Consider the following 12,775-nt stretch of genomic DNA (forward strand, 5'->3'; position numbering starts at 1 on the left):
TGTAATCGTTTTTATTGTTGCGATCGGTTCCGACCTCATCTTTGAGATTGATAGTAACTTGATTTATTGCGTTAAAGCATTTTAGATCGACTCTTATGTAAATATTCATTCATTTGAATCAATTATGTGTGCTACAGGGGTTTAAAGGGGCTAAAGATTACCCTTTAAGGATATCGACACCGTTGGCGTTCCATACATGACTAAACTTTAATTTCTACCTGCCCCCGTCATTGCAAACACATGTCTTTTAACGTGTTTAAGACATCAGATTTCCTCTCTACCAATCAAAAATTATTTAACAATATAAAATCCTTTTAGAACAATGAATAAAAAAAAAACTTGTCAATACGAGTAGGTCTATTCAGGGACAGCGACAGCGACAGCGACATCAAGATGACGTCATAATTTTTTTGAATAGTTACACGGTCAAGAACTCTCGTTTTTATACTCCTTCCTTCTTTCTTTCCTTGTCTCTCTCTTTTTAAAAATTGTTATCACTACCTGAACAAAAATCATGCTCCCCATTGGTGCCATCCCTGCATGGGCCTAAGTGTTTTTCCTCCTGGAGTCCCACAAGGCCTTGCACATCCGGGGCACATTGAGCCTATAGCTAGATACTCATGGCATTATTAATGTAGCAGCTGTACACTGTTTTTTTAATTACTTATAGGATTACACGTGTTATACTGTGTAATTGATTTATCGTTAACGCGTGCCAACTGGAATTGGGTAGGACATTTACCTCTTACCCCTCGCGTGGTTTTCTATGTAAATCATGAAAGATGCGACTTGCTAGAATAATAAGTAAAAGAGAACACGACTGTCATGGACACCCTCAAAGAAAGACCGCGCCTGTAATAATAAGTTCTCTGTTTTCCTGCATGGATAAATGATTAGTTTCATGTATATGTTTAGCAGAGGGCATGGGCGGAATTCCCAGGGGGGACAGAGGGGACGCGTCCCCCCCCCTACCCAAAATAGTAGGGGGGACACAACATCAAATGCCCCCTACTATTTTTTGTCTTTTATGATGAAAAGAAATACATCATTTAAAATTGAAATAAAACATGTGTTTTGGACGAGATGACCTTAATTTTTTGGTGATTACCTTTTTTTTTTGCTTATCAAATTTTCCAGCGCCTCGTCCCCCTACCTTTGGGGAGAGATTTCTGCCCGTTACAGAGGGAAATAGGCAGTGCCGATAAGGCCAAACGATAAAACAGAGAAGGATCGGATAGGGAAAATGGAAAGAATAAAAAAAAATGGAGAAAAAATGTTCTCAATGTAGCGGGGAAATGAATTTTGAACCAGGGCATTTTTAACCTATCCCAACACAATCCCCCATACCTCCTACTCAAATCTCTGGATTCGGATTTGCGTCTGTAAATAAAAGGAAAAAACAATGTATAACCATTGAATGAAATTCGAGACCGGAATGAAATCAGGAAGCTGGAGTATAAAATAACAAAATTATTACAGATTTTCGTGATAAGCATGCAACGTATAAAGAATAATGAATAAGCTACAATTCAGTTTTCAGAGGGGGTGTGACGCGATACGACCCCCATGTGGCCGATAGCGGGCCACTATCAATCATGTATGAATGGCACAATTTCTTGAATATTTGCACTATTTTGTCCTATAACAGCACACTAAAAAATCAAAACACCATATTTACATCATTTCCGGAAGGAATCTTCCCCTATCCGGCCCCTTAACGACGTCATTGTCCATAATTATAGAGAGACATTAGCTATCTAAAATTTATTAACAGTCAAAATGCATATTGTTAAATAAATTTTTGATATCAAATGCATCCTAAATCGTGAATATTGCAATGTTGGTCATGGTTATTTTTTTTTGTATGTTTCGAACTTAACAAATGTGGTAGGATTAGCAGAGGGCCGCTTCTCCTGATATTCAATTATTCTACCGACGGCAAGTTATGGCAAGTAAGGAATACTTCATTGCGCAAAATAGTAAAGATTTGCAAGCAAGCAAGAACCTTTACCTTTGACAAAAAGTGATAGATTTTGACATAGTACTCTGAGTTTTTTGTTCCCTTTTTTTTTCCTTTTCCTTCATTTTTTTGGTCTTGAAACCTTTTTTTTTTTTTTTTTTTGGGGGGGGGGTTCATGCCCCTATCTGAACGCCAGTGCTTGAGGTCGTGCTAGTTTGCATTTGCCTTAAAACATTAAAAAGCTTATGATTAGTCGATCACACCCAGCTAATGCCGTGATCATGTATGTAAGACAATATGATACTCATCATCAGCTCGACGTTTGGCGTCCATTGTCTTTTTTTCGGTTCTATTCATACTCTCTAATTGCAAAGGAGCTAATCTAGTCCCTAGTCATATTCCTCTCAGAGAGAGAGAGATGAGGGACCAGTCCTGATGGAATGAGGTTTCAATCTTTCAAGAGTAAATTCTTGCCCCTTTTTTAGTGAAATTGTAAAAAAAGACGCCCACTTTCACTCAAAAAGGTAAAAATCCACTACTGAAAGATTGAAATCTTATTCCATCAGGACTGTGGTTCCTCATTCCACTCAGAGGAGTATGATTAGATGATTTAGATGTTGACGTTGCTGGCTTTCCATAGTTGTTGATGGGATCAATCGCAACTCTTTGTAAGACGGGGCCCAGAAAATGAGTTTGGAAATATTAAGGCAAAACAGGTGATGTGTTCACATCTACCTAAGATTTTTTTTTTTAATCCATGACTATAAGAACTAAAAACGATGTCCTTTGTCAAATGTTTCCAAGGCCCCGTCTAATAAATACCCGGTAGTTACGGTCGATCCAATCATTTACATTGTATGGAAATCCATCCATACCATATCATTTTTTACTGGAAAATTGCACAATCTCCTTATTAAACAAACTTAAGAGAATTAAAAAAAACAGTGAATGTATGAATATACGTCATTTGTAGAAAATATTTGAACAATATTGCATTTAAAATTTTGATGTTACTGGCTTTCCATAGTTGTGGTCGGACCAATCGCAATTCTTTGTAAGACGGGGCCCAATTTTCTGCCATGATGTTACCCGGCATACCAGAGATGGTGTTCCACAAAGCTGTTCGCAAAAGCTGTGCACGTGTTTACGAACGACTGGTGATCATTTTTAGTGCTTACATTTTCCTGTTTTAACATTATAGGAATACATTTCTCTAAAACTTAAGTCAAGCATGGGACATTAATGAAGTTTCGATTCTAATGCTTGGTATAATGAGAATTTTTATCTACAAAGATAGGATATCATCTTCTGCTGATAAGAATAAAAGTGATTGAGTAATCTGATTTAGCATCTAAATTGCCGCCAGTTATGCATGAAGTAGTGCGTATCTTGAGAAAACCTGTTTGAAGAAGCCCATATAATATTGAGTTCGGCAGCCCATGCTGAAATGGAGAAAGTGCATAGATTACTGTGTGTTAACATGAATCTGATGACCATGGTAATGGCATATCTGTAAAGTCCTTAGAGGCGTCATTCTTAAGTAAATTTAAATGGAATATTATTGAAAATATCAAAGCTTTGGCAATTGACTTGCACATTTTGTTCTTTCTGAGCTTTCCCCGCCTGAACTGTTGTAATTTATGAACGGGAGGGATATGATGAAGTTTTCGTCTGTTATTAATCAAATTATGGCCAAGTGGCGCCGATGTCGCAATACAGTAAGCACGGTGTTCATCAAGCTTATACCCGACACGGTCTACATTGAATGATGTTCGTGGTGTCACGGTGATGAAGGGATTTCATAAATCAACGTTTATCAAGTGAGAAAATGAGCCGAATCCCGTTCGCGGCTTGAATGACATCGATATTTAGTATAGTCTTAAAGTCATGATAGGTCAGTCGGTAGGGCGGGGGTTTCGGGTCCAGGCGACCCGGGTTCGATTCCCACTTGGTGCGCTATTATCCCTGGGTAAGGTGTGTAATCTAATTACTACCAGGCCCATAAGAAGAGTCATGAAGCCGTCGATTATGTAGTAGCTTTCCTACAAGTTCATATTTTCTTAACCGTTAACGATCGGGTAAAAGAAACAAGGTAGTCTGCAGGCACAGACCCTGATTGAAACTTTGATCAGCAAGTGTGTTTCCACGCAAAGACTAGCACATACAAAACTTGCTGTTGAGGGCCTTCAGTACATAAGGCAAGAGTAGGCCGCACATTCAGACCCTTAACTCGAGTGAAGGGTTTGCACAGCAGACAAACCACAATGCGTGAAGTTGTTATGGAGAGGGGCGGGGGGTCAAATTATTGGGATGATTTGGCCTGTCTTTGTGGTGTCCCCTTTAGCACAATTAAACCACCCACCATCTCAATCGCGATGGACATTTGACTGCAATTAACTGATTAAACTATCCAGTATTGTCTATTATCTGTCAGTGCTATCGAGATAGGTGTGACCTCATCCAGCTCCTCTATACAGATTGGATTTCGAACTCCATTGCCGTTAATTGTTTGAACTGGGCCCCAGACACATGGCCCTTGGCACATAGATAATTTATCATCTGATTAAAGCTCCCTATATAAATAAACTCAACTATAATCGTAATTGAGGAAGAATTTACGAGACATTGGTTTGAAATAACACATGACTGTAAGATTTTTTTTTTTACATTTTAGACCAATAATTATAGTCATGTTTTATGGGTAAATATTAAGCGCAACCAGCTAAATTATTTGTGTTTGAATCATCTTTTTTATTGAACATACATTGTAAAAAATATTGGGTAAAATTTTTACCACCACGAGGGTAATTATGTATCCATCCAATTTGGGTCAGTGTTTTACCCAATGCGGGAAGCACATTGTCCAGTAAGGCTAAAAAGTAAGCAGCAATTACTTTAGAATGGGCAAAATTTTAATCACACTGGATAAATAAAATGCCCAAAATAAATGCCTAATGTTGGTTAGACACATAATTACCCTCATGGAGCACTTTTACCCAATATTTTTAGAGCTTATTGAACAAAATTTTAGTGTCTATTCGATATGCTTTGAGGTGTTACCATCTGATTAAAACGGCCAAGAACCTTCTATCCGCGATCGATCAGCATGTTGAGTTTGAAATCAAATATATAAGTAATCCTAACATGAAATACTTTGACATCATAGTTACAACTTGCCCTCAGACTGCTCCTCGTCATTATGATAATTAGAACAATTTTGTTAATAAAAATATCAACTCAATGTCCACAATGGCCGTACTCGTAGTCATAATATGTGGCTTAAGGGGAGCCAATAAGAAAGTTGACATAACATATTTTCCTTTCCTCCCCTTCTTTTTCTATGCTTTCTTTCTTGGTCGTTGGATGTTTGGGATCCGAACCCCCCCCCCCTCCCCCATCTGTACACCAGTCGTCATAACCACAATCATAATCATAATTGTAATCATAACAAATTCATGGCCATAGTCGTGACCGCGTTCATAACCGTACGATTAAGAAATATAGTGATAACCATAACCAAATTAACAATTGTTATGAGGTGTCCATAAGGGTGGCACGACAGTTGCTCCTGCAACACTTGCTCCGGGCTTGATTTCGTCTAAAATGTAGTGTTGGGGGATTGGGTTGCAATAGGGTTTTATGTTAGGTTTATAGGGTTAAGTTAAGGGTAGGATAAAGTGTAATAAACCAAGGGTTGAAGTTGGTCATTCGATTAGTGAGTGGGTTCTAGAGCGGAGCACTGTCGTCGGAGCAAATGTCATGGAACCATGTAGAATTTATGTGATTGTTATGATATTTGCAGAAAGCTATTGCTCTCCCCACAAAAAAAATAATCGTCGTATAGATGATTGTCGTATAGTTATAAGCTAAAAAACATGTTTTCATTGTCAAAATCACTTGTCTACTATTTGCAAATGGAAGGTGACGTAAATCACTTTACTGCATGGCCCTGGGAAGCGGAGGTGCGGGAGGGAGGGGGGCTGAAGCACCCCCAAGATTTTCCCAGTGGGTGTTGCGTGTATTATTTTCCTTGGGCAGCACCCACTAGAATTCTGATAGGTGTGTCAAATATAGTAAATGACCAACATTTTGTGGTGAAACCTTTTTTTTGTGCTACTCAAATTTCTTGGGGCCCAAACGACCTTCATTTTGTACTGAAAACCTTCTTTTTTTAATGCTTGTCAAATTTACTTCAGCCGCCCCCCCCCCCCCCCCAGTGAAAAAATAGTTCCCTGTGCCCTGCTTTACTGTGAACTATATTAAATTGTTATCATTTATCATTGATCGGTCAGGTTTTCAAAGATTAAATAAACCTTATACATACTAATAATTAGCAGAAAACAAAAATCTTTTGAACCAATTATAATTATGAGCAACGCAACGATAAGCTTTATGAGACCGTCAAAACGATTCGTCTTCTGTGTACTTGCAAAATGAAAGTTACTGTAAATCAAAATCCAATTTCAGGATCGCAATAAACAAGTTTACCTAATATTCTGTTTACATTTGATTTTAATGCATTTGAAATGTCACCGTCACATTTATGATCCCACGGAGTATTTGAACATCGGAGAAAGTCTAAACGATGTCAACAACCCTACAATACGCTAATCTAACGTTTATACATAAGACAGTTTGTACGATGACATTTTACAAATATTTTCGTACAATTATATTTCAAGATTATACTGTATACTAAATAGCCCTAAGGTCATGGGTGTCGATCACGGGGGGGATGGGGGGGGGGATATATCCCCCCCAATATTTCAAGTGGGGGGGGGGATGGCCTGTATTATCATCCCCCCCCCCAATAATTTAGGGTAGAAAATTTATAATAATGATGATGAAAAAATGAAAAGTTTGATCATGATGATTATAGTGATGATTATAGTATGCCATCAATCCTTTTGTTTCCCTCGCAATTTGTGTATATTGTTATTAAATAAAAACATTCTTTTCCAGGACTTTTAAACAGATGGGTGGAGGTTCAAGATGAAAATGAATGAAATGTTTATGTATATGATATTTTTTAACACATGACATAAAAGGACCCCGACGAAAAACAACTTTTGTTAATAGGGTGTTCCATCCCACCAGTGGTAATATGATCATATTTTAACAATTTTTTAATAATTGAAATCAATTAATGGTTTCAAAAAGAATAATCATTCATTTCTCTCTAAAGCGTATCTTCGGATATGAACATCGGATGTTTTTTTCATGTTATTCTTGTTGTTGTTATGGATTTGAATAACTAAACTTGATTGATTTTTTCTTATTTTGGCAAAAAGAAATCTCTTTTGAGTTTGGAAAGGGATGACAGTTTTGCATTCTATATGAGCACACTCATGCGGTACGTAAATTTCATTTTAACACATATATTAGCTGATATTACACACTGATGGTTCAAGAAAATGTTGGAGAAATATCATAACATGACAGTTGAGTTTTTATTGTTTTTGTTTCATGCACTTATAAAGCATTTAAAACATGTTAAAATCCAGGGTTAAAATCGTCCAAGGAATGACGGTAAGCCCGATGGCACATGAGAAGCCACACAGTTTGTAATTTGTGCTAGTCTTAATTTGTCCGAATCTGCATTTTATCATCATGCATTAAGAAGAAAAAAGATATTGCCAGTCGGGTTAGATTTAAGAGAGAAGTTGTATACATCATGCTCAATAAACAGATCACTTTGTACATGGTCCAGACAATTTTTGTCATTTTATCTTTCGTATGAGTTTAGAATAGGCTTACTTGTAACACAAATTGAATTTTCAAAAAAATTATATAAGTACAGTACACTGCAACAATAAAGGAATTTCCAATAACACAGTGGCGTAACTACGGGGGGGGGGGGGCATGGGGGGCACGTGCCCCCCAATCAGCTGGCCAGAAAAAAAAACTGGGAAGAGGAGAAAAAGAGGGAGAAAGGAAGAGAAACGTAGTGGGAATGAAGAAATTATTGTTCATTATAATGTTATATTATAATAATTAATAATGTTATGTTATAATACATAAGAAACATTTTTTCATAACTTTATTTTGCTCAGGCCTAGATGTCTTTATTGTTCCCGGTACTCGCATTGTCTGTTTAACGTTTTTAAGTCAATATACACCACATATATTTCCTCGCACTTCGACTTATTATTGTTTGATGTAGTGACATATGGTTCTTTTTCATGACTACTTAATGTGATTGCCCCATTTTAAGGTGTTAATATAAAACATTTCCTGTCCTTGCTTACGTTCGCACTAGTAGATTGGTGAGATATGTCTGCTCTTCATGAATTCCTAAAATTCAGTCCTTAAAATGTCCCTTTTTCTGATTCACGCGCTTCGCGCTCGCATCATTTGTTCAGTGAAATACGTATCGTATGGTCTTAGTGAATTCTTACAAATAGGCCTTAGAATGCCTCTCTTCAGGTCTGAATATCCTAAATTTTCAGCTCGCGCTCGCAATATTGATGAGTGAGATGCGTATTATCATGATTACAATGACTACAAAAAGTGCTTCATGTGTTTAGATGTAGCAAAATCAGCAAGCGCTTTGCACTCGCATTAGATGACTATGGTGAGATATGTATACTCTTAATGGATTCCTAAAATATAGTCCTTAACATGTCCTTGTTTGGGGTCAATATTTACAAAAATTTCAGCTCGCGCTTCGCGCTCGCATTGTTTGTTTAGCGAGACAGGTATGTATCATGATTACAAAAATTGGCTTATAATGTCCTTTTTGGTCTGCATATCAAGAATTTTCAGCTCGCGCTTCGCGCTTGCATTATTTGAGCAGTGAGATACATATCCGTTTAATGGCACTGTCCTTAAAATGTCCCTATTAGGTCAGTATACCTGGCAACTGAGCGCGCTTCGCGCGCTCACTAAGTGACTCACGGTACGCCACTGCAAGAAAACCATGCATATCAATCACTCCCAAATGTCCTAACTTGTGATTTTAGTGGGGGTAATGTTGAAAGATCCCCATCCACAAGAACATTTGTGTCAATCATCCCCCCCAACCAAGAATACCGATCGACACCCATGCCTAAGGTATTTCCACACTCTAACGATGATAAATGTCAGAGGTTCAGAGTAATCTTACAGGATTCTGAGAACGTAACTGACTCGCTATAAAACTGTTTCCAAACTGAACAGTGGATTGTGCGACCCGCATAGATGGTACACACCTTTGCCCGACGTTGCGTTTCTTATCTAAGTACGGCTAGTTTACCGCTAAAGGACCTCACCGCTTCCAACCTATTTTTCAAAACACATTCTTACAAACTAATAGACTTAATATTAGAGAGAATATTTTGCAGATTTAGATTTTGTTATGCTTGGCTATTCTTTATATTCCTTAATCGCAGATGTTCATTTAAAAGACTTTAAACAAAATAATTTGCCTATATTAAATAAATGTGTGATATATCTCCTATCGATCTATAAGTATTTTTGTTTGGTACGGCAATTCTTAACTTGATAATTACAGTGTAAGTACAGAGCTTTTTGAAATAGACAGCGTGACGTACACCGATTGACACCTATGGCTTCCCATACATGACTTAGTCTGCTGGGCAAACCCTTCACTTGAGTTAAGGGTCTGAATGTACAGCCTACTCATGCCTTGTGTACTGAAGGCTCTCTCGCTCGGTATTGGAACAGCAAGTTTTGTATGTGCTAGTCTTTGCGTGGAGGCACACTTGTTGATCAAAGTTCCAATCAGGGTCTGTGCCTGCAGACTATACATTACTAGTGTAACAAATTTGAATTGACGAACGTCCCAATGACCGTACTGGTGTTCTGACTACACGACTACAGTAATCACCCTCATGCAGTGGCGCAATGGACATGATGGAAGAGAATCCAGAGGACATGTGACGCTCGAAAGATGCTTTAAACTTCTGAGTGAGCGAATTCAGCGAGCAAATATTTTGAAAAGAAAATCTAATTTTGTGTAAAACTTTGACAAAATATTCAGAAAATTTTCAGAATCTTACCTCTTTCCCGTTCCCTTTTTATGTGTATTTATTGATCACTCTCCCTTTCTCTTCTTTCATTTTCCTCCTTCTTTTTTTTTTCTTTTTCTTGGTCATGGAACGTTTGGGGGCATGACCCCCAAGCCATCTGTATGCATGCCCTCAAGTGTACAGAAAGACGAATGGAATAACGAAAAACAAGGAAATAAACAAACCAAACACACAGATAAACAAACAGATAATATAAGCAACAACACAAGTAGCTGATGATGACAATGGTGCCAGTTGCCCTTTTCAGCAACAACCTTCAGCGATGCTTGGTGGGGATTAGCACACTGCCTCTAACGCCCCATTTCTGGCTTCATCTTTTTTTTTAAATTAAATTCATGAAATTTAATCTCATTTTCCCATTTCGATAATGCACTCCAGGTATTTACGACGAAGAAATCATCTTCTCATGAATATATTGGCGTGTCTCGTAATCCTTGTAGATATTTTGGATTGTTGACGCCTTTTCTTCTGAAAGTGCCCTTTATTTATATATTTTCAACTATATGTGATCTGTTGAAATGTCATCTCACCCATTAAGACATTATAATAAATCGCATAAATCCACTGTCTACGCCTTTCTAAATGTTTTAGTGAAAAATAAAAATGAACAATAAAACAAATGGGTAAAAGGGTTGGCTGTCATTGCGACAAATGCACTAATAAACTGGTGTAAAACACCAAAAAGTTTACACTTAAAAAAAATCCTATAAAAATAATGTATTTGTAATATTCCGAAGTTTTTCTAACATAGATAGGTAGATGTCTCTTTACGCAAATGACAATATGACTGTCAATATTTTTTTTTTATCTTGAGTGAGCACCACTTACTGAAACAAAATGAAATGAAATAAATTGGAAAGAGCACATTCGTGTACTTTAACTAAAAATATTTATATGGTGATATATTTTCCCTTTCTAACGTTTCTTTCTCCTTGCCCAACACACTCCCCGACGTCAGCAGATGTCTGGGTCAACAATAATGTAGCCAAAAGTGGAAGAGCCGTGGTGTAGTGGTTCTGACTCTCGCCTTGTAAACAGAAAGTCGTTTGTTCGAATCTCATCGTGGTCTAGCGTCCTTTGGCAAGGCGTTAATCCATACTTTGCCACTCTCAACCCAGGTGCTAAATGGGTAGTACCCGGTAGGATGCGAAAGCTGTTGTATGTTTGAATTTGCCAGCGCCGTTATGAGGCTGCGCTGACTTTTCGTGCGGGATTCAAATGAATCCAATGACCGGGGTAATAATATGCTGTAAAGCGCTCTGAGCCGTTATGGGAAAAGTGCTATATAAAAACTATAACTGAATCCCAGGAACGTGCACCTTTAAAATAGGCAATTTTGCGCATCCTGAATTTGTGGCAAACTTTACAAAATAAGTAGTGCTCACTCAAGCGTAATATTCTGTCAAAAAATATATTTAAAAAGTGTCCGAAGCCCACAAATATATTTGAAAAAAAAATCCCGGGTCATGCACGTTGTATTTCGTTTATCAATTATTGTTATGTCTTTTTGAAAGGGCTTTTTGTATACGCAATGTATATTTCTTATATGAAATTATATTTTCATTTTATCCCATACATAATTAAACTCAAGATATCATTAACTTGCAAGATGTCATAAACCTGCAAGAGTGTAAAAAGGAAACGTGATCATTGATTCGAATGCACAATCGAACATAAAGATAAAAAAAGAAAGAAGCGATTTGATTTGCCATGCATCATGGTTTTTATGACTATTTGAACAATACTTATCGAATCGGCAATATTTTTAAAGTTTTTTAGATTAGCTGAGCACTGAAGTAGTTGAATGAGGAAGGGACCTCCTTCCCTCCCATGCAAATAAAAAGAAATCCCGAACATGCGGTGCTCTTTTTTAATCATGTCATTGTATTTTTTGAAAATTATTATTTTCGCCAATTTTAGCAAATACAAATTATTTGGTCGAAGTCACTTCTCTTTAGATATTCAATCTATCACGGAATTATATCCTTTTTTTCTTTTTTTTCATATCGCGTTCTTTGTTCGCCCTTCATCTTTTTTCTTAAATAATAAGTTAAATTCAAAACAGAGGCCCCCAATTGTCTATGTCTCCTCGCTGTTGTGAAGGGTAAAAGACTAGACCTCAAACATAAATGAGAGGCTCTCGTTAAACAAAAAAAAATCGTGCTTTAATAGCAGAAATATTATGCATGATTTATATAGGTGAAACTTCGCCCTATAATATCATATTCAAAATCTATACACCGAAGGGGAATTGGTGTATGAAATTGAAATATAAATAACTTGATCGGTGTCACATGTTTATTACCACTCTGAAGAAATCAGTTATTAATGAGATGGAGGATATTTGAGAAGCGATGCACTTTCACATAATGATTAGCAATAATTACAAAACCAATATTCAAATGGAAAAGTATCATATACCAGGCTATCATCATCACATGACTACCGTCAATAGATAGATAAATTGCACTTGATGAAAGAAATGATAGCTATATGAATAAAATAATATTTTTTATTCAAAAGAATAAAATGTAGAATAGCTATAAAAAACATTTTTGCTGAAAAGGTCTTGAAATAGATAAATGGATTGAATGAAAGTGAAGAAATACTACCACAAACAAAGATTTTAAAAAATAACTATTGAATATAAACAGATTTAACAGAACAAAAAAAGGAGAAAACATAATGGCTTATGAATAGAAAAAATGCCGATGAACCCCCCCCCCAAAAAAAAAAACCCAGCTGATTAAAATGTTAAAATATTTTTTTTAAGCCTGTCACTTTA

The sequence above is a fragment of the Lytechinus pictus genome, chromosome 5, assembly GCF_037042905.1.
Source record: "Lytechinus pictus isolate F3 Inbred chromosome 5, Lp3.0, whole genome shotgun sequence".
Classification (NCBI taxonomy): domain Eukaryota; kingdom Metazoa; phylum Echinodermata; class Echinoidea; order Temnopleuroida; family Toxopneustidae; genus Lytechinus; species Lytechinus pictus.